The sequence below is a fragment of the Ambystoma mexicanum genome, chromosome 3q (assembly GCF_040938575.1).
Source record: "Ambystoma mexicanum isolate Mex_15411 chromosome 3q, UKY_AmexF1_1, whole genome shotgun sequence".
NCBI classification, from domain to species: Eukaryota; Metazoa; Chordata; class Amphibia; order Caudata; family Ambystomatidae; genus Ambystoma; species Ambystoma mexicanum.
In genome coordinates, this window is record NC_090926.1 from 98,945,450 (window position 1) to 98,968,994 (window position 23,545).

Genomic DNA, 23,545 nt, shown 5'->3' on the forward strand with positions numbered 1-23,545 from the left:
AAAAAACAGACTGCAACCGCGGTGCATTCAGTCAACAAGTCATCTGTCCTTGTGCTGGTGGACACTGTGGCCTCGGTCAACGTTATGGCAAGGGAACACTACGATGCCATGGAGTGCCCCCCGCAACTGGCAGCTCCCAAGGTCCGCATCTTCACATTTGGGGGATCCCAGCCAATTCCCCTGGATGGTGCTTTTGTGGCTGATGTCGGGCATGGTGATTATAAAATAAGGGCACGCTTCTACATGACACCAGTAAGCACCAACACGTTGAGCTGTGAGTCGGCTGAAGCACTAGGGATTGTGAGTTTTGCGTACTCTGTGTACGTGGAAGACATTCAAACGTTGCTGGAAAAATACGCCTGTTTATTCCAAGGGATTGGGCAGATGGCAGGAGATCCGGTGAGACTGTATATTGATGAATCGGTGCAACCCATCGCTCTCAAACACCGCCGGGTGCCTTTCTACTTGCAGGAGTTAGTAGATAAAGAACTGCACAATCTTGTCGGCCTTGATGTTATTGACAAGGTTGAAGGCTCTACCCTGTGGGTGTCCCCTATTGTCGTTGCAAGAAAGCCAAAGCAACAGCACTCGGTGAGGATCTGTGTTGACATGCGGCTCCCCAACAAAGCTATCGAGAGAGTGGCATTTGACACCTACCATTGATGACATTCTCACTGAGCTGCATGGGGCCTGGTTCTTTTCCAAATTGGACCTCAGGGCCGGGTACCAGCAGGTTATGTTGCACCCTGAATCTCGATACATTACGACTTTCACCACTCACAGAGGGCTGTATCGGTACCAGAGATTGAGTTTTGGGGTGTCCTCTGCAACGGAGGTGTTTCAAAACATTATTTGTGGTTCCCTGGCAGACCTCAACAGTGTTTTAAACATAAGTGACGATATGCTGGTGTTTGCAAAATCTGAACCATAACATTTGCACAAGCTCGCCAAGACATTTGAACGGCTTCAGTCCCTTGGCCTGGCACTACACCGTAAAAAATGGGAATTCCTGAAGCCTACCATTGAATTCTTTGGGTTCATGTTCAAGGAGGGAGGTGTCACCTGACCCCCGCAAGGTCAAAGACATCAAGGATGCTCGTCCACCGGAGAATGTGTCAGAGGTACAGAGTTTCTTGGACATGGTGACGTACTGTGGCTGCTTCATAAAGAACTTGGCCTCTCGAGCAGAGCTTCTGCGAGCCTTCACAAAAGAGACCACGTGGCAATGGGGGCCGCTAGAACAAGCAGCTTTTGAAGACCACAAAAGCACCCTCACGGCAGAGGACACCATGGCGTTCTTCGATCCCGCCCTCCAGTCGGAGATCGTAGTGGACGCCAGCCCTTTTGGTCTGGGTGCTGTGTTGACAGAGGTCGGTGCCGTTTCGAGTGTCAGGCCAGTGGCGTATGCCAGCAAGGCGCTGTCTGAGACCGAGCAACGATACTCCCAGAGCGAGCGGGAGGCCTTGGCTGTTCTATGGGGCTGCAGGCATTTTCGGTTGTATGTTCTGGGTCGACCGGTGACAGTAGTGACCAACCACAAACCTCTGCGGCCCATTCTCAAAACCACCTGCAAGGATTGAACGGTGGATGCTGGCGCTATTAGAGTATGGTGTCTGTCTGGTTTATCGGCCTGACACCAACAATGCGGGTGACTATCTGTATCGCCAACCCAGAGAGGACCCGCAGAACTGGGTTGATGACTGTGCAGAGGAAGCAGACGCTCACGTTCGGTTGGTGGTGGAGGCGGCAATGCCCAACTCCTTGCCTTTGGAGGACCTTTAGGTGGCTGTGGCCCAGGACGAGTTTTTTTCTCATCCTGAAATCTGCGTTGCAGCAGGGATCCTAGAAGGCGGTGCTGGATTCTCTGGCGATTCGAACGCAGGAGGCGACGGTCACGCTTGAACAATTGTGGAAGGTGAGGGATGAACTTTCATTTTCCGGGTCTGGCCTCATCAGGAGTGGGGAGGTTACTGGATCGTAGTTCATCAAGTGAAGTTCCAGGAGGTCATTGGGTTGGCCCACCAAGGTCATCAAGGGGCTGCCAAGACGAAAGCCTGTCTGCGTGGTTTCCTGCGTTAGAGAAACATGTGGAGGAGTTTGTGGCGTCATGTGTATGGTGCCAGATGGCGTCCCCAGCGCAGAGAGAGCCTTCCATCGAAGCTGTGCGTGCAGACTTTGGCTCCACGACACAGGGCACCCACTTCCTAGTGGTGGTAGACGAACTGTCCAGATATCCGAGGTCGAGTTCATGGAGTCGGTGGCCTTTGAGAATCTGCTGGTGGTCATGGAAAAGATCTTTGCAGCTCATGGACTCCCCAAGGTTCTGTGCACGAACAATGGGGTGCCATTTCAGGGCGAGAGTTTCGCGACCCTGATGGAGGGCTATGGCGTTCATCACAGGAAGATCACCCCGCTGTGGCCCAGGGCAAACTGGGAGGCGGAGAGACTGATGCAAACTCTCAACAAAGTATTCTGCATATTGCAGGGACAAGGCTGGTGCCTGGAAAGGGCTCTGTACCAGTTTCTGCATGTTTACCAGACCACACCACACACATCTATGGGAGTGGCCCCGGTGTAAGCCCTATTCAAACGATGCCCAAGAGGACTGATACCCGAGGTCTGGGAAAAGGAGCCTGCGGTCATTGATGATCAACAGGTGGAACGTGGCCAGAGGTTAAGAACTGAACAGGAAAACCAGAGGAGTGGTCTCCGACCTCAGCAACTTATGCCTGGCGATGAGGTGCTCATCAGAAACGGGCACCCACATAGGAAGCTATCACTAACTTACGAGCCTGACCCGTTGGACGTGGTGGCTGTCAAAGGGTCCATGGTAATGGCCTCCGATGGCAAGGCATCTGTCACCCGAAACATAAGCTTCTTTAAAAGACATGGGGGGAACCTCTGGCGGAGGTGACCCCAGACAAGGACATAATGGAGGTTCCAGATGAGGGTGGGGGTGTGGCCCCTCTTCCCTGCTCTCCAGTCAACGTGACAGCCGCCGAGGCATCCCCTCTCCAAGAGGTGAGCAGGAGGTACCCCCGGAGTACAGGGCAAGGGAAACCTGTTTGCCTCAGTGACTGTGTTGGAAAAGTGAATCCGAGCAGCCCCGAAGGGGTGCAATAGTGTTAAGGGGACCCGGGTAGCTGTGATTAAAGGGGTCCATTTTTTATCTGATTTGCTGTGGGTGTTGTGTTTTAGTATTAGCATTGTTCTGTTTATTGGTTGTCATGTAAAAGGAGTGTGGTCTGCCCCTTTAAGGGTTTCAGCACGCGGCGGAGTGACGTTGCTCTCCGCCGCATGCCTTTTTAAATAAAGGGGGAATTTCCCGGCTGCGCAGAGCGACCGTTAAGCCTGAACTAGGCAGACGTGTCCCGAGTGAGTCTGTGGAGGGAGGGGGGCTCACGGAACATCATGGGGCCGCCCAGTGCCCCAAACAAGGGTGTTGATCCCTGGTTCTGCCACGTTGGGCAGAAGACTGGGAAGGAGTATCTCTGAACCAATATTCCCTCCAGGTTTCACTATTATGGAGCCCAGTGGTGGTCTGGTTCCTCCTTCGCCTTCTCTTCTGAAATGTTTTTCTTTTGAATGCCTGCTCTTTGGTAGCTCACTCTGTCCACTGTAATGAACTCCGGACAGAGCACTTGCCTGACTTTATATGTATGTATAACTGAGACTTGGCTGGTGATTCATCGGGCCCCTCATTATCAAACTTAATAGGAATGCTATCCATCCTGGCAGAGGCGTTGCTATATTTAAATCTAGCCTGTCCGGGATTACGCTTCCCTTTGCCCATAATATTAAAATGGAGGCTCCTCTGGTACGTTTTTGTTTTGACACATACCCTGTCCATTCATATTTTGCTTGTTTATCGTCGTCCTGCTCAGGACTCTGAGTTTCCTGATGCCTTCCTGGAGCGTGTGGCTGATCCGCAACTACGTTTTGCGAATCTTTTTGTTTTGGGTCATTTTAACCTGAAGCCCAATTTACCTGGATCTTCTCTTTGCCACTTACACTCTTTGCTGTTTACCCCTCTTTGCCAATTGCTTGGTCTGCTATCCCCTTTACGTGGGAATGTAAATCCGCTGCCCTAGGCCATAAACATTTCTCAGCCCTTGAAGGCAATTGAAGGGCTGTTTCAGGTGCTGATATCTTTGCCCAACTACAAACCCAGAGTGAAGGGACAATTGCTCCCTTTCGAATGGATTGTGTCTTCCCATGCATTCCTCATCTTGTGTTAATTCGTTATCTCCAGCTTCGCTGCTTCGGAAAAAAAAAAATCTCGGCAGAGGGCGCTGTGCTCGACGTCATGGCGTTGATTGTCCCTCGACGTACTCCGTACTGTCGACGTCACCGATGGTATAAATAGCTTGAGCCGCGTCCGTTGCTTCAGTTCAATTTTTCCGATCGCTTCGCTATCGAGAACGGTGCGCTTCTATTTTCTGTGAAGAAAATGTCATCTTCGACACCTTCGACACCCAGGACTGGGTTCAAGAAGTGTGCAGATTGTGGATCTAAGATGTCGATCACTGATCCCCACCGGATTTGTCTCTGGTGTCTCGGTTCCAGTCACCGAACCGACGACTGCGGGTCCTGCCAATCTATGACCGAAAAAGCTCTTCGTGGGAGGCGAGGTAAACTGTCGGTGGGGAGGGAGGCCTCAAAAAAGGTTTTGTCAAAAAGACACAAGAAAGCGACTGATTCGAAGGAATCGGATCGCCATAGGCACTCAAAGCGATCTCGATCTAGGAGTAAATCGAGACACTCTTCGTCATCGAAAAAAATGAAGAGACGACATAGATCTCCCTCATCTTCTTCAGAGTCGACCGAAGAAATTTGTTGTCCGACTAAATCGGATTCTCCCAGTAAGTGGGAAGAATTCCACAAAAAGATGATGGAGGTTTTCGTGAATGCGGCCCTGACCCCCTCGAAAGACCCTCGAAAAAGCCATACCCCTAAAGTCGCTCCATTGGACGACAAAGGGAAGTCCAAGGCTACCATGGCAAAGACCGGTAGCATCGAGGAATCCAAAAAACCTCGAGTCGACGTAAAACCGTCGAAGACTCTTCGAGAGTCGAGGACTTCTCCAGTGCCATACAAAAAACACAAGTCGTCGAAGACTTTGACAACTTTGTCGATAATTTCGACTACAAAGCAAAAAACATCCTAGACGCCATTATCAAATTCATTTTCGAAGACTTCGAAGACCCCTTCGACAACTTCAAAGGATTTGCCAATTCCTTTGAAGCAGATGGAAGAGGAAGAAAGGAGATTCACTCCTTTGCCCAGGTCAGACTTTTTCAAATCTATTTCAGCAATCTATGAAGAGTCTGCTTCAGAAGAAGATGAGGTTACTCCTTTGGGAGATAGTTATGGTACAAGACAAGTTCCTGAGGAACTTATTGACCAGGAATCTAAAATGAGACCTGAGTGATACTCTACATTCTGCCAGTGGAGTTGACACATCCCCAGAATTAGAGTTTGCCAAACCTGATCCTGCAGAGCATGCAGATGCTGGGTACATGGGTTTTATGACCAGGGTAGTTGAATATATGGGTTGGGGTAATACTTCACCCATTTTTGAACAAGATGACATGACGGATATAATCGTCAAGGGACCTCAAAGATCCTGTTCTCCCTTTCCACAGAGCCCTCCAAAGGACTGTGGAGAAAAACTGGGAGAAGCCAGAAACTATTGCTGCTGCAGATAGCACTTTTCCAAGAAAATATAGTCCGGCTGGAACAGATCCTGAATATTTGAATAAACATCCGACTCCAGAGTTTAGTCATTCAGGCAGCATCTACTAAAACAAACTGCTTATCCAACTTTCCCTCCAGATAGAGAGGATAAAAAAATTGATGCCTGGGCACGTAAAGTTTTCACGTTGGGCAGTATGGCACTTAAGTCGGCAAATGTCACCTGTACCCTAACCAGGTTTACCCATACCCTGTGGGACTGTATTTCGGCGGCGGCTGATCATATTCCGGAAGGCGAGGAAAGGGAAGCCTTCCTGAATATAGTCAAAGACGGGAAGGAGGCAATGGGGGAATGTCTTCAGTCTGGACTGGATACTGCTGATATTATCAGCAGATCCATGGCTGCAAGCGTTGCGCCACGCAGATTTGCGTGGTTGAGGAAGTCGGGGTTTGCACCAGACGTGCAAACCAGACTTCTCAACATGCCCTTTGATGGCTCGAGGCTCTTTGGCAGAAAGGCTGATGAAAGCCTAGAAAAACTTCAGACCTCGAAAGCGGCAGCTAAATCACTTGGCGCCTCTTTGCGCAGCCTCTAAAACCCTATTCCGGCTCATCTTCCTGGAGGGGTCGTTCTTTTCAATACTACTCCTCTTTTGGTAGAGGAAGAGGACAGGCTTCTCAAAGGGGCAAAAGAAACTTCCCTCGTGGAGCACGAGGAAGAGGTGCAAAATCAGCCTCAGGAGCGGCATCTGTACCCTCAGCCACTCCTGCAGCCGCCTCCAAATCCCTCTGAGACCTTGTTACACAAAACACCAGTGGGAGGCAGGATCTCAACATCTGAAGGAATGGCGGGGCATTACCTCAGATGCTTGGGCACTGGAAACAGTAGCCCAAGGTTACTGTCTCCCCTTTCTAAAAAGGCCTCAATCATCCACCGGGAGTCAACTCCGCCAAACTTCCGGATCCGCTCCTGTTGCAGGAAATTTTAACCCTGCTAGAGAAAGGTGCCATAGAACTGGTACCTGTAGCAGAGAGGAATAGGGGTTGGTACTCCCCATATTTTCTCATCCCAAAAAAGGACGGAGGACTGAGACCCATCTTGGACTTGAGAAACCTGAACAAGTTCCTCAGGAAGGACAAGTTCAAGATGGTGACTTTCTCAGATCCTTCAGGCTCTCCAACTCCAAGATTGGTTGGTATCATTGGACCTTCAGGATGCTTACTTTTCATGTGCCAATCCATCCAAAGCACAAAAAGTACCTGAGGTTCGCGATTGGCAATTCTCATTATCAGTTCCGAGTTCTGCCATTCGGGTTTACCTCCGCCCGAGGGTTTTCACCAAACTGTTGTCGGTTGTGGCAGCAAGTCTCAGGAGAGGAGGTATTCACATATATCCCTACCTGGACGACTGGTTGATCAGAGCAAGTTCTCCAGAACAAGCTCAGGAACATCTTTCGATCACCTGTCACTTCCTCCACAAATTGGGCTTCTCCCTCAATTTCAAGAAGTCCCACATGATACCATCCCAGAAGCTCCAGTTTATCGGAGCAGTCTTGGACACTTCATCGGGGAAAAGCCTCGCATCCTGAAGTGAGAGCTTTCCACATCCAGCAGATGGTAACGAAGTTTCAGAATACCAAACGTGTACCGGCCTTCGATTTTCTCAGGTTGCTCGGCCTCATGACATCCTGCATTTTCCTAGTACCAGAGGCCAGGTTGAGAATGAGATCCCTTCAATGGGCACTCAGAACTCCGTGGTCCCAGTTCTCAGGGAATATGTCTGATCTTCTGCAAGTCCCGAGCGCAGTTGCTCAGGATCTTCTATGGTGGGCTTGCAATGACAACATTCTTAAGGGAGAGTCTTTTTGGCAACCATGGCCGGAGATAACGGTAGTGACGGACGCCTCACTCACGGGGTGGGGAGCACACACCAACGATCTGACAATCAGCGGTCGTTGGTCTCCATCGGAGTCCAAACTACACATCAACCTGTTGGAGCTGAGGGCAATCAGACTAGCTCTGAAGGCCTTTCTGCCCTCTGTACAGGGAAATAATGTCTTGATAATGACGGACAACACAGTGGCCATGTACTACCTCAACAAAAGAGGAGGAGTAGGGTCACTGCCACTGTGCAGAGAGGCAATGCAGCTCTGGTTCTGGGCAATACGAGAAGGAATCTCTCTATCGGCAAAGCACCTAGCCGGAGAGAAGAAAACGGCGGCAGACGATCTGAGCAGGCAGACCACGGCCTCTCACGAGTGGGAGCTGGCTCAGGAAGTCCTTCTGGAGATCTTCGCCCTTTGGGGAACCCCTCAAGTGGATCTGTTTGCCACCGCGATCAACCGGAAGTGCGATCAGTACTGCTCAAGGGAATTTCCTCAAAGAGGAGCACTGGGAGACGCATTCGTAGTGGAGTGGAAGTTTCCACTGCTGTACGCGTTTCCCCCAGTCCCCGTGATTCATCAAGTAATCAGGTTGAGAAAGTTCAGGAAAACCATGATCCTAATTGCTCCAGATTGGGCCAGGAGGACGTGGTACCCGGACCTTCTGGACATCTCCATTTGCCCTCCAATACGTCTTCCACAAAGAGAGGATCTTCTCTAGCAAGAGGAAGGTCGGGTTCTCCATCCAGAGGTCAAGACACTCAACCTTCACGCATGGTTTCTGAGAGGTTAAGATACAAGGATTGGGATCTTCCGGATGACGTAATGGAAATCTTGCTTTCGGCCAGAAGACCACCAACAAAATCTTTGTACCGATGTCACTGGAACAGGTTTAGTAACTGGTGCAAAGACAAGGATGTGAACCCTTTTCAGTGTGGCACCGCAATGGTGCTTTCTTTTCTACATCTAGCTAATCTCGGGCTCCAGATAGGAACAATCAAAGGATACCTTGCTGCGCTGTCCATTTTCAAGTGCTCCTCGGAAGAGGTTTCATATTTCAAAATACTGTTAATAATTCAATTCTTAAAAGGGCTTACTAATGTATACCCTCCAGTACCTTTTCATGTACCAACTTGGGACTTAAATTTAGTATTAAAATTCTTGACTTGCATACCTTTTGAGCCTCCGCACTCATGTCCATTGAGGCTTTTGACTCTAAAAACTGTCCTTGGGGCCCTATCATCAGCCCGCAGGGTTAGCGAACTTCAGGCTCTCTCATGCAAACCACCATATACTATTTTTTATAAGGATAAGGTAGTCCTTAAAGTTAAACCTTCGTTCTTGCCAAAAGTAGTCTCAGACTTCCATTTGTCACAAAAAATAGTACTACCAACCTTTTATCCTCCTCCTCATCTGGGCAAAGAGGAGAGATTACACAGATTAGATCCCAAGAGGGCTCTTGGTTTTTACATCTCAAGGATGGCTAAATTGAGACAAGATGACCAACTATTTGTGGGTTATTGTCATGATCTCTGCTTCCAAAAGGTCAGGGTTTTCCCAACTCCCTTGGAAGCAGATCCATAACCCAGGTTCCGAGTGCCAACCAGTCCCAATTGGGACCTTTTGGACCCAGTCCTGGCGCCAGTGGCACCAGGCTCATAAATATGCCCAGTCCCAGCGCTGGAAGCGCCGGGCTAATAATGCTTGGGTGGACTTACCTACAGCAGACCATGCTGCTTACTTGCCTGCCAGTTGAGCCTCTGATCCTCTTCTGTTTGGTACTACTTTTCCTGTTGGGTGGGGCAGGAGCCACTCCCTAGATTCAGAACACTGGAACTCTTCTGGAAAGCAGGAACTCTTTTCTTACCTAGGCGTGGCTGTGGAAGGAGACACCTAAGCACTACAGGAGGCTATTTAAACCACACCCGATGGATGAATCTTGCTTTGCGTTATTCTGCATCCTCTGCAGCAGAACGCTCATCGTGTCTTCTTCATCTGATCCTGGGCCTAAGGAAAAAGGCTTACCATCCTGAATCCAGTCTTCAGCAACACCTATAAAGACAAGAAAGAACAGGTTAGCATTACGGTCTTCAGTGACAGCTCTTCACTTACCTGGTCCATCGGCTGTCACCAACGCCTCGTGCTTCATTCCGGCATCTGAAAGACAAAGGCTTACCTACTCTTCGTGCGCTCCGGAGGTCTTCACACTGCATTCCGGCATCTGAAAGACAAAAGCTTACCAACTCTTCGCACGCTCCGGAGGCCTTCGGCGCTGCATCCCGCATCTGAAAGACAAAACAAGGTGCGTTTAAAGACATTGGGGAACTTTAATACTCACGTGCCATTACTCCTTTCCACATCTAACCCAGTGGGTATTCCGGCACCCTGAAGCCGCTCCGAACTTGTACCTGCAAAATAAAAAGACAGTTAGAGCGCATCGTGAAGCAGGCAACAAGCGCTTACTTACGTGCTTCCAGGCGCTTCTATTCATCACACGGGCTCCATCTTCAACTCACTTCAGCCCGTCATCCGCCATCGCCGGAACCCTGCAAAACAAGAAACATCATTACTAAAGACTTTAAAGACATTAGAATTACTCGAAACTTACCGTTCGTGCAGTAAACGACGGACAGCAGTCCTCTGAAGTCAAGAGGCCTGCTCCCCTTATCCAGTGAAGAAACTGGTTACAGCACCCTGCCCCGAGGCAGATGGAGAGCACGGCGTTCACTTACCTAAGACATCTTACCCTTCGAGTCAGACATACAGTGCACAGAGGTCCAGCCCAAAGAGCCAGCCGTGTGTTACACATCACCTTTGAAGATACGGTATACGCCCAGTCAAGACCGGTGCCTCTACGGGAATCAGGTGAGCGTTACAGTTATACTGGTCATAAATTAGGTTTATCTGTAACAAAACAGACCATTTCACGCTGGATCATATTAGCCATAGTTGAATGCTACAGATTAGCGGGAAAAGAACCATCAGATGGGCTTTGTGCCCATTCTACAAGGGGAATGGCTACTTCTGCGGCTTAAAGAGGGGAGTCCCAGCAGCAGATATTTGTGCAGCTGCAACCTGGAAAACAGTGCATACTTTTGTAAAACATTGTTTGGATACTGCCTCCTCTAACGAGGGTTTATTTGCCAAGGCAGTTCTGCATTCTGTCTACGAAAACTGAAATCAGTACTCCCGCCTCCAAAATTTGATACGTCTGTGGGAGCCTATCACAAGATGAGGAATACGTGGGAGGACACAATCCATTCGAAGAACAAGTTACTTACCAACTGTAACGTTCTTTCGACTGGATGTTCCTCCCACGTATTCCTCATCGACCCTCCCATCCTACCCCACAGTACAGTTTACGTTTTCTTACACTTTCCTCTCACGAAGAATGTATCGGTCACGGGGCACACCTGGGTGTTCCTCCTATATATATATATATATTTCATCAAAAAACAGAACTGAAGCAATGGGCGCGGCTCAAGCTATTTATACCATCAGTGACGTCGACGGAGTACATCGAGGGACAATCGACGCCACGACCCCGAGCACAGCGCCCTCTGCCGAGAACATTTTTTTCCGAAGCAGCGAAGCTGGAGATAACGAATTATCACAAGATGAGGAATACGTGCGAGGAACATCCAGTCGAAAGAACGTTACAGTTGGTAAGTAACTTGTTCATCTGTACTGCATCGCTCAAGCTGGCACGGCGGTTGCAAACCTCCTTGCTCCCCTTAAATCCTCTAAAGCTAGGGTCTGTCAGTCTAAACCCTAGTTTAATGACGGTCTCTGGGCCCTCCACCTCCAATTTATACAAGCGGAGCAAACATGGCGAACAACCTATTGCGCTGAGGCTAAATTAGTGTGGCAATGAAAGTCTGCCTCGTATAACAAAACAATATGTGAAGTTAAGTGTGCTCACTTGGGGGGCGCTGTTGCGCAGCTTACCAAGATGGCAGCTGCCTGAAAAGCTCTCAACGACCTGCATTTATCCTCTTTTAATATCATGTCTCCCCTGTCCTCGTCACTCAAACGCAGCGGGAAAGTGCCTCTGGACCTCCCAGGCAGGCGGTTATCGGGGCGCTGGTGAAATTCCCCCTTTGGAGGCTGTGGCTGAGGGGAGCGGTGTGGCGGCCACGGGTGGAAGTGTGAGGAGGAAGGGTCGTCTCCCCGGCTGAGGTGGGCACGGTGAAGGAGACTGTCCTGTGTCAGGAGGTGGCTGGAGCGGGCTCCGGAGAGGCTGGAAGGAGCCCCGTGGCATAATGTTGCAGCGGGACTGGTGAAGAGAGCGCGGCAGCCACTACGGGTGAAGGTCTGGGAGGGACCGGTTTACTTCGGCCCTGCAGGCGGGCAAGTACTAGCTGCCTGGACGGCAGCGCAGAGACCGCGACTGCCCAAGTGCTGGGGGGGAAGGCTGGAGTGGGCTCCGGAGAAGCGGCTAGGTGTCTGGTGGCATAACACTGCAGCGGAGCCGGTGTGGAGTACGTGGCAACCATTACAAATGAAGATCTGGGAGGGACCTGTCTTCTCCGGACCTGCAGGCGGGCAAGTGCTGGCTGCCTGGACAGAGGCGAGTGGTGGAGAGTCTTTGTGGGCAGAGTGCTGTTGGCGGTGGGCTCCCCATACGCAGTGGAGCATTATATCCATGGAGCTTCAGATAGCAGGAATCTTAAAGCGATAGGATAGTGGATTCCGTGTACCTACAGGTTCAGAGGCTTGGGACTACCTCCTTTAATAAGGCCACATTCTGCAGCCATTGCTCCGAGCAAGGAGGTAATTGATATAAAGTGGAAATCTTTGAACCATGCCTCCCATATTTAGCCCTTTTTCTGGCAGTGAATGTGTTCGGTGCATGTCTGTTAAATAAACAACCATAGAAGCAAATATTCAATGGTGGGAGGCCCCCATAATTGCTTGAAGCGGCGACAATTGCCTGAGAGGGAACAGTGGTACTGCGGGCAGCCATATTGCATGGACTGGCGACTGGTGTTGTATTGCTGAATTAGTGGCAGGTGGCAGGACTGGCACCCATATAACGATCTCTACTGGAAAAGGAATAACTGCCCTAAGAATTGGGGTGGGTCCTGGTGGGTGCTCTGCGTCCTGTTGGATGTCGCCCCTGGACAGCAGGGTGAGTTGTGCAGACTAATTTGGAGTGCCAGTGGGGACTGGACAGTGGTGGGCTTCTTCGTTTGGGCCAGGGGGAGCGTTTTATGATATATCCTGATTGGTGCTTAAGGATTTGGAGGGGCGCTCGAGCAGGAACAACATTAGGGTTATAGGTGTTCTGGAATCTACACACATTGATAACATGGAGAAATTTTTGGAACAATTGTTGCTGGATATACTTGACAATCCTTCGCTGTCCAATTTGTATATGGTGGAGCGGGCTCATCGTTCCTCAGCAGCCAGACCGCCCCCTGGCACCCCGGAACGCCCCATCATTGCGAGGATCTTTTGTTACCGCGATAGGCACGCTATATTGCGAGCAGCTCGAGAGAAAGGGGCGCTGCGATGGGGGGGGCTCCACCATACGGCTGTTCTCAGATTTCAGTCCGGCAGTTCAGGATCAAAGGAAATCCTTCCAAATGGCCAAGCGTATCCTGAGGTGTAAGGAAATAAAGTACTCTGTACCCAGCCAAGTTACGCGTGCAGCATAATGGGACGGTGGTGTTTTTTACTGCACCAGATGCTGCAGAACACTCTTCGAGTAACTTGCTGAAGTCTAAAGGGTCACTGCGGCACCTGGCTTGATACGGTTTTGATATCCTGCAGCGTGGGAATTTACATATATGTGGGGAGGTTATTGCCTGACTTAACTTGGAGTGGTGGGGGATGTGGGGAGGATATGTTGTTGCCATAAGAAGTGCTTGGGTTGCCCCCAGTTACCAGATACTGCAGTGTATGTTGGGTTTGGTTGGTAGGGGGGAGGGGTTGGGGTGCCGGTGGGTTACTGTTTCTGCCGTGGGTGGGATGGGGAGTTTTGTTGTGGGCTACCTGTTTTGTTGGTTGGGGGGGATTTGTTGGTGTGCATTGTCTGATGGAGGTGCTGCACTTGCAGGGGCTAGCCACCTGGAGGGGGTTGATCATGTGGTAAATTTGGTCTCTGGTGGGTCGCTTGAGGAAAGTAATTGGTATAGGTAATGCTGTATCTGGGTTGATTGTGTTTAATGCGGGAAAGAGTGGACTGCTTCTTATATATTGAATGTTTGGTTTTGGCTTCAACAATTAGCCTCGGGAGCAGTGTGGCGGTGATGTCCTGCAACATCCAGGGTCTCACTAACCAGAAGAAGGCAAGGTTAATAGGCAATTACTGTAGGAATCATGGGGTGAATATATTATGTCTTCAGGAGACTCCTCTTGCGAGAGGCATTGCACCTCTGAATTTGGCGTGCTGGGGCTCTCATAGGTACTCCTTGTCTTACTCTTCTCACTCCAGGGGAGTTGCTACGTACATACACAGGTCGCTGCAATACAGATTTCATGATCAGATATTGGATGAGGAGGGCAGGTTCTTAATACTGGCAGGGGAAGTAATGGGGTTGAAGCTCCTGGTTGTGAATGTGTACGCCCCAAACATGGATTCTCCAGAGTTTTTTCATACATGTGCAAGTCATCTCCATAAATTTCCTGGGTATGACACGGTATGGGCTGGAGACTTTAATATGGCACTCACGCTAGATATGGACAGAGCCATATCGATGCAGCAGAACCTGCCACATGCAGCTAGCGCATGGAATAATATTGCATTGACTCATGATTTGCACGATGTATGGCGCAAGTTGCATCCCACTGATAAGGCATTTGTTTTATTTGGGAGTGCATGGGAGCTCGACTAGGATAGATTACGTGATGGCCTCCGGGCGCATGTTGGGTGCGGCCTCCAAGGCGCGTATTCTGCCCCGAACCTTGTCGCACCACGCTCCCATGGTGGTCAAGTTCAACTTGGTGACATGCTCACCGAATTCCTTGCGTTGGCGATTCTGGGCGGCTGCGCTTCAAGATGGGGTATTTCGGTCCGAGATGGAGAATGATGTTGACATGTTTTTTCAGTCAAATGTAGGTTCCGTCCCAGATCCAGGCATAGTGTAGGAAATGTTTAAAGTCTATATACGGGGGTGCAGTATTTCTAAGGAAGGGGGAGTGTTGAAAGCCATTAGAAGGTCCATGAGGAAGCGAGAGGGTGAGATCAAGGAGGGGGAAATGAAGCAGAGTACCCAGGATACTCCTGAACTTCGAAAGGAGCTGAGGTGGCTTAGGGAGAGGCTGCAGGAGTTGGTGATTGGTGAGGATAGATACCTGGGGGATCCTATACAAGCAGTGAAATATGGGGAAGAGGATAGACCTAGTAAGATGCTGGCATGGGTTATTCGGAAAGAGCGTCCATCTATCTGTATAACTGAAATAGAGGGTGACGATGGGGTTTGTATACGGGATTTAGAGGGGATAAATGAGGTTCCGGTGGTGGTATGAACAGTTATATAGGTCACGGCCCACCCCCGGGCATGATGCATTACTGCAGTATTACAGTGTATAATGTAATAGGAATTCCGCTTACGTTTGAGAGATCTTTTAAGGAGCGGTTCCAGGCGCTCGGAATACAAACCCTGGGGGATTTGGTGCTGGATGGGCGGTTTGTATTGTGGGTCGAATTTGTAGCTAGGGGTGGTACGGATGCATTGGCCTTGCTTCAGTACTATAGGCTGCGGAGTATCACCAAGGCTAAATGGCCGAGCTTCCCACAAGCACCGTGTCGTCAACCGGCTCTGTGCTCTATAGTCCGCCCGCATCATCTGTAAAGGCACTATCTACTATTTATAAGCTGGTAAGGGAGGGGTGGGTGATGCGAGAGCTCTCATTCAATACCAATTGGGAGGCTGCTCTTGGGAAAGTACTGGGGGAGGAGCAATGGAAGCACATTTGCACACACACGCAACATATCTCACTGAACTCCCGGTATAGGCTCATCCACTAAAAGTATATACACCAGGCCTACCACACCCGCTCACTCTTAGATGCTTTTCGGAGCATTCCTCTGCATGTAAACAATGTGGAGTCGAGCAGGCAGACTTTTATCATGTGTGTTGGAGCTGCCCAAGACTTAGTACTTTCTGGGGGAAAATTGAAGAGGCCATGTCATTGATGTTGACATTGATGTATGTATATTCTCCTGAAATGTGGCTTTTGGCATTGATTGAGGCGGGTACCCGTACTGGTAAGACTGCTGGGTATGGCATCTGTGATGGCTAGATATCTTGTGGCTAGAGCCTGGGGGAAAGCGTCCCCCCCCACCTTCGCTAAATGGCTGGACTGTATGGACTTATGTGAAAGACAGGAAGCCATGTTCGCATCAACATTTCATGTGCAAGTCGGCCGTTGGATTCGTTCTTCCCAACACCCATGTGATTCTTTATCCTTTTTTGTTGAAAAGGCTCAGAACATACGGGTGGGGATTAGCACCTCAGGGTGTCTTCATACTGAATCCCCTGGCCCTCTGATATGCAAATCCCCCACCTTGTGGTCCTCCTTTCCTGTGTTTTCTACTAATTCCATTGCAGCCACTGCTAAACTCAAATCTGCCTCCAACGGATTGCATCCCTCTTTTGGTATGGAAGGACATTATGCCTCTGGCTGCCCCAGTGATTACGCAGGCTGTCAATCTTTCACCTAGTTAGTTTTATCCCTGCTACTTTAAAGCACACTTTGGTTACTCCTCTTTTGAAGAAACCTTCCTTGAACTTTTCTGTATCCTCTAACTTCAATTTCAGCTCTTTATTGCCTTTCTTTATGAAACTGCTAGAATCTTTTGTGGGTCCCTGTCTTAGTTCCTTTCTACAAGATTCCTCTTTTTTTTGATCCCTCTCAACCCGGCTACCGACCAGGCCATGGCACTGAGGGAGTCCTAGTTTCTATTGATGATCTGGCACGTTTACAGGATCAGGGCAGCGTGGGAGCGTTAATCCTTCTTGACATCTCGGCCATCTTTTGGCATGATCAATCATGTCATCCTGTTGGAGCGTCTTGCAAGTGCTGGCCTCTCGTTTTGGCCAGGGGCATAGGAGACACATAAAATCTGGGGGGGGGGGGGCAGGGGACATCTTGGGGACTTTGCTTTAGCTATTAATTGTGTTTTAGTCTAAGAACTCAACTTTTCAAAAAATTAGAATTAAAATAGCAGTACATATTTGTAATTTAATATCACTGTATAAAACAAAAGAAAAGAAGAAAAGAAAACAGAAGAAAATTAAAGGATGCAGCTGCAAAGAAAATGTCTTTGCATGTTGCATTTCTGGATTTATCATCGGACTATGAGCTCCTGGTAAGCGAGAGAAAATAACAATCACTTCCAGTGGGCCACAGCTAGGACGCCAGCTCGTTAAGAGGCAGATCACCTGTAAGTGGACTCCTGCCAAATAAAGGAGTTGTAGCCTTTTCTACCAACTGCATTTATACTTTTTTTTGTGGGGGGGGGGGGCAAGGAGACGTGTCTCTTGGAATGGAAGGATGGGGGTTTCTAAAGAAAGAGGAAATCTTGTTTGTACCTCTGAGTAAGCCTTTTTATGGGAGTAGAGGGTACAGCAAACAAGGAGGATGAGCAATCGCAAGCCCACCCCCTTATAAGAAATCCTCCGGGTATGTCGGAGCCAGGGGATGCCAAGTAGATGGGGTGGGGTGTATGTGGGCCCAAGGGGGTGGCAGAGGCTATGTGAGCTGCCCCTCTAGCGCCCCTGCGAGGGCCGGGCCAGCCTCTCACGACGAGTCTGGTCCCTCTTATTCCATCTCATGCTGGCTTCAGAGCCTAGCCTTTCTTTGCCTTTGTTATTCTGAAAGCAGAGTTGGACAATGTTCCTTTCTCGTTTAACATTTGCTGCAAAGCCTGATCTATTTGATTCTCTCATATGTTACTAGGACGGCAGAACATGGGTCCTCTGCCCTGCTACATTATTCAGAGATCCTCTGGCCTTTCTTTGCCTCTCCCTTGTCTCACTGCTTGCTTGCTTAATACATACCTCTTAGCTTGAACACTCAACATATTCTCCCTAACACAGCAATGGCAGCTGCAGTCTGTCTTAACTTCTATTTGTTCTGTATCTTGAATTGGCCTCTTTCCCCGCTTTTCTGTCTGCAGGGGAAAGGCATTTGCCAGTCACTGCCATGATGGTTCTACCTGGCCATAAGAGGGCAACAGCTAGTCGGTATTGGAAGAACATGGGCATATTATACCAGAGGCTGGCAACTACCTTCCTAATGCCTACACAAGAGACAACTCTTGACTTTGTTTCTAACAGTAATTCATTGGATGAAGAAACGCGAGAACACACATGTTGCTTATAAATGAAGGGGATGATGTCACACTTGGTTAAGGCATTTTGATCACGCCGAGAGCTAATTTCCAGCTGCAATTAAGCGATGACCTTTTAGACTTCTGGCTTTAACGTTAGTATCACCTGGAAAGAACAGAGGTTGCTAAACAGGGTTCCTGAAGCACGAGGGGTACCCTACTCGTGGGCATGGATGATTGGAGGGCATTCTTGCCCTGGTTTGGAGCCTGGCCCCTACAGCCATGATGGAGGGAGGGGCCTATTACTTTTGGTTGTACGTACCCTTTGAGAGTGGGCAGACATTGCCTCCTGCTTTAGCCCACTAACGGCTGCTCTGCTTTGCAACTTTATCACTCCTACCTGTCAGGTAGCATGTAACTCAATGCTACTAATGTTATCAGCCTCAGTCTGGAATCCTTTGCCACATCAACTAGGGTACAGGCTTGCCACCTGAGACTTACCCATGTCTGAGTTGGCATCTGTCACCCTGTGGGGAAGACACACGCAGAAAGAGCAGAGCACAGTGCCCTTGTGGGTTTTTCACACTTCTTCCTCGGGTGGGCCCAATTCACTCTGCAGAGAAAGTGGCACATGCTGGGCAACATTCTCCCACTTTGACAATTTCACTCAGAGTGAAATTGGCCATTTGAAATACCTCTGTCGACTTATTATTGGGCAATCCACACTGATGGGTTTAAGCACCTGCTTAACTCGAGATGGCAATTAAGAACATTTGCCAATGCACTCAAGCACAGGACACCTTCTTACCAGCGACATGTCATGCCCACTCAATCTGATCACGAATTGCCATTTATCTATGATCATGTTAAATGTATTTATTACATGTGTAGCATCACGCGAAACCCCCAAGCATCAAGGTGCAAAGTAAACTGCATGGAGTGGACCACTTCCATTGGCGCACGTTTCTACTTTTCCGCCACAAAGTGGAAGATTTTAGCGTAAAAGGCAGGTGAAAATACATTGCTTTTCCACTTTGGAAGAGTTGTAAATACCTCGCGCAATTAGCGATTGCTGGCATAATTGACAATGGCTTCCTCTGGACACCGCCCGCTTTTACCAGGTTTCATTTCCAAGCAGCCAGAGGAATCACTTACCTTATTTCCAGCATGAGAATCCATGCTGGCAGTAAGGCCGCATTTGTCTGGTGGAGCGGGAAATACAGGGGGTCCTGGTATGTCCACTCGGCTCCCGAACTCCACCCAGAAAATGCACGAAAATCTGGCCAATTAGAAAAGCGACAGTAATAGTGATTTCCACCACTTTTTCTGAACCAATTGACCTGTAAAATGCTGTGTTGCATCGGAAGCTGAATGCATTCACTCTGCCTATTATCCCACCGGAAGATTAAGCCAGGAAGTGAACACAGGTGTTACATATTCATGTGCACAATCTGCATTTGGGGCATTAACTAACTGAGCTACCTTAGGGCTTTACCATTTTAATCCCTTAACTGCCATGGGTATTTCCCCCCCCAGTGCCAAGGCCTTTTTTGGTGATCTCGGTATGTCGCCATTCAATCCCTTGTAACTTTGTTACATGAGATATCTCGGCCAAAGTTGGCCCCTTTTTTCCCACCTGAAGGCGGTCGTAACACCACCAAGGAATCCTAGTTTGCTGTAGGGGTGAGAGAAAATATCCAAAAAGGAGAACATTTTGGTTTTTTTCAGAAAATACCAATAAAATATTGCACAAAGAAGCCTGTGGTTTTTTTCCTTGTAAGAGCTAGGAACAAATGGTTTACTCTGCTGGATTCGCCATTTTCCAGGCTTTTAAGAACAGATTGAGTGGAAACCAAAATAACATTTTGATATGCTAATCAGCCGTTTTGTGAGAGGAGATTTTGGCATTTTTTTGTCCAATAGGACATGCATGGACGGAATGGAAGAAAAGGGTAGGAAAGCTGAATGGGAAGCCCGAAAGGCATACATTTCTGAAAAGTAGACAATATTCCAAGTTTAGGAAGGGGTGATTTGCGCAGGTCAGGCAACAATTACGTAGGGAAAGATTCCATAGTTTGGGGGGAAATCGGGAAAATGACAGAAAAAACCCACAATTTCCGCACATTTCACTCTGGTCACCCACCGAAACACGCAGACAACAACACATGGCCTACATCCCCACGTTTCCACAGGTTTCCCGACAAAAACGGTACCTCACATGTGTGGGTGCACCTACATGGGCGCAAAGGGAAAAGCCTAAAACACTGGTTACCCCAAGTCTTTTCGCACAGCAGATTTTCAGGAATTTTGCTCATGTGGCTAACCTACAGATTTGGGCCTAGAGTGTCGAAGCCACGAAGGAAGACACCTGTGGGAATCCAAAGAGGTCTGACGTGCACGAATCGCCCCATAATTTATGACCCACAATCCCTGACAAAGTCTGAAATTTGGTGGAAAAAACACAATTTTCACTGTCTGGGGTTGTGGGTATTAGGTTCTGGGGCGATTCATGCAAGTCAGACCTCTGTGGATTCCCACGGGTGTCGTTTTGGAAATGCATGGGGTACCCTGTTTTCCTTCGTGGCTTTGACACCTTAGGCCCAAATCTGTAGGTTGTCTCCCCAAACCCTTTGGGGGTTACCAGTGGTTTAGCCTTTTCCCTTTGTGCCCAGGTAGGTGCACCCACACATGTGAGGTACCGTTTACGTCGGGATACCTGTGGGAATGCGGGAAGGTGGGACATGTGGAGTTGGCGGTGTGTTTCGGTGGGTGGCAAGAGGGAAATGTCTGAAAATTGTCATTTTTTCACTAAATTTCAGACTTTGCCGGGGATTATGGGTAATACATTCTGGGGCGATTCGCACAAGTCAGACCTCTGTGGATTCCCACAGGTGTCCTCTTTTTGGAAATGCATGGGGTTCCCTGTTTTCCTTGGTGGCTTCGACACCCTAGGCCCAAATCTGTATCTTGTCCACATGAGCAAGATCTGCTCTGCCTAAAGGCTTGGGGTTACCAGTGGGTTAGCCTTTTCCCTTTGCGCCCAGGTAGGTGCACCCACACATGTGAGGTACCATTTTCGTCAGGACACGTTTGGGAACGCAGGATAGTAGGACATGTGGTGTTGGCGGTGTGTTTCAGTGGGTGGCCAGAGTGAAATGTATGAAAATTGTGTTTTTTTTCCTCCAAATTTCAGAGACATTTCCCTCTGCCCACCCACCGAAACATGCCGCCAACAGATGTCCTACCTTCCCACGGGTGTCCCGACAAAAACGGTACCTCACATGTGTGGATGCACCTACCTCGGCGCAAAGGGAAAAGGCTAACCCACCGATAACCCCAAGCCTTTCGGCAAAGCAGATTTTGCTCATGTGGACAACCTACAGATTTTGGCCCAGGGTGTTGAAGCCACCAAGGAAAACGGAAAACCCTATGCATTTCCGAAAAGAAGACACCCGTGGGCACCCCCCTTTCCACTAAAAACATCCATGGTGGTTTAGTGACCCAGTCAAAACAATTTATAATCTTTTTTTTATTTTTGTTTTTGTTTTGCCTCGTTCCTAGGGGCAGATTGTGCCCAGGGAGGGCTACATGAGATGCCCCCATCCATTTGGGGGTGGTGGGAGGGCCACCCTCCCTTCCACTAAAACATCTATTCCACGCCCACCCAAAACAAGTTTTAATTTTTTATTTTTGTTTTGCCCCTTTCCTAGGGGCAGATGGGCACATGTGTGTGGCCATCTGCCCCCAGGGGGGAAGGGAGGGCAAACTGTACTGCCCCAGGCTTGGGGGTGGCGCTGCCAAGATTTGCAGTGGCCTCCCCCACACCCCAAATGGATGGGGGCATCTCATGTACCCCTTCCTAGGGGCAGAAATCTGCTGCCAGGGAGGGCTACATAAGGTGCCCCTGATCCACTTTGTCACCCCCCTTTCAAACACAAAAAATTCTGGTGGTCTAGTGGCCCCCTTCCCCCACCCAAAACAAGTTATATTATATATAATTTTGTTTTGCCTTTCCCTAGGGGCAGATGGGCACATGTGTGTGGCCATCTGCCCCAGGGGTGGTCAACACGTACTGCCCCAGGCTTGGGAGGGGTGGCTCTGCCAATATTTGCAGTGCCCTCTCCCCCCCCACCCCAAATGGATGGAGAGCATCTCATGTACCCCTTCCTAGGGGCAGAAATCTGCCCCCAGGGAGGGCTACATACGGTGCCCCCCATCCACTTAGGGTGGGGGGGAGAGGGCCACCCCCCTTGCAAAAATCCCTGGTGACTAGTGGTCCCACCCACCCCACCCAAAACTACGTTATAAAAAAAAATGTTTTTGTTTTGTTTGCCCCCCCCTTCCTTGGGGGAAGATGATCACCGATCTGCCCCCAGGGTATTGCCCCCTTGCTTTGGAGACCATGGGGGAGCCCCTCCCCCAATTCAAAAACAGATCCCTGCATGATACACCAAACACATATTCTGGGGTGGATAAATGACATTACATCCCCCCATTTAAAATTGTGGAGCGATTTGTCTCCCCCTTACCCCCATGTCCTACGCCCATGGTTTTGGCCTGGTTTACATGTTTTCTTTCAGACTGGACTCAATCCCTTTCTCGTCCTCCTTTTTCTTTTCCAGTTTCTCCTGTTTGTGGTGTCCCACAAGGGTCTGCCATCTCCTTGTCTTGTTTAACATCTAAATTCAGCCTCTCGTGGCTTCCTATGTTACTAGGACCCGCTTGGAGCCGTGGGGGATTGGATGAGCAACAACTGGCTCAAGCTGAATGGTGACAAGATCAAGGTCTTGGTGGTGGACCCCCCTTCGGGTATGGCTTTTTGGACCTCTTCTTTCTGGCCCCCAATCTCTTGGCACGTTTCCTATTCCAGTGGCCTAGCGGTTAACATTTCGGCCTCTTTCTAATGAAAATTAGATTCTGGCTGTTTGCCAGAAGGGCGTGGCTACGAGAGCCATGTGAGGAGTCGAGCTCTGGGAGAGCTCCTGTGATCCAACATCTGATCCTGATCAAAAGTGCATATATGCCCTGAAAATCGGAGTGCCTGCTTATGAATGCAGTACACAGGTTTCTTGCACTCCTGGAGCCTGGGCGAAGTCAGGACGGCGCTGCGGGCATTGCTTAGTCCGCCCACCCAGAACAGGGATTCAAGATGGCGGACGGGACGATCAAACAAAGGAGCCTGCTGGCAGAGTGAGGAAAGAGCCGGTACGTTTGAACCAGCGCACTGGAGCCCCTGCATTGCCCGCCGGAGCACCGTTGTGCGGCACCTGGGAGCGAAAAAGTGGACGCACTCACGTGGGTCCCCGAATTGGATCGCACCCGAGGCTATCTGCAGTGGGACACGGCAGCCTGCGAACGCCGAGGTGGGCGCTGGGTGGGGGAGACCCATCAGGGTTTGTGCGGCCCCAGCACCAGCGTCGGACCACATCCAAACGGCACCCTTGGGTGGTGGAGCGGCCCGAAGAGGAGGAGAACGTGTTTGGGGCACCTGGCGAGCTTGCCCGCGGTAGAGTAACCTGGCTGAGGGACATGAGCGCTGAACGGGGCGGCGTGACCCACACGGCCTGGATGGGTGCACGCCCCACCTGAGCGCAGACTTGTGACACACGCCTGAGGCACCCAACGTGGGTGGGGCTCTGTGAAGGCCCTCGGGGCCACCAACTGCACACAAAGGCAGCCCGCCCAG

The 23,545-nt window shown here is 49.7% G+C and overlaps 1 protein-coding gene across 5 annotated transcripts in view; it reads left to right on the forward strand.

Moving 5' to 3' along the window:
• Positions 1-23,545, forward strand: part of LOC138582170 (protein D7-like) — a 1,409,716-nt gene that overhangs the window by 1,078,435 nt on the left and 307,736 nt on the right. The window lies entirely within an intron of this gene.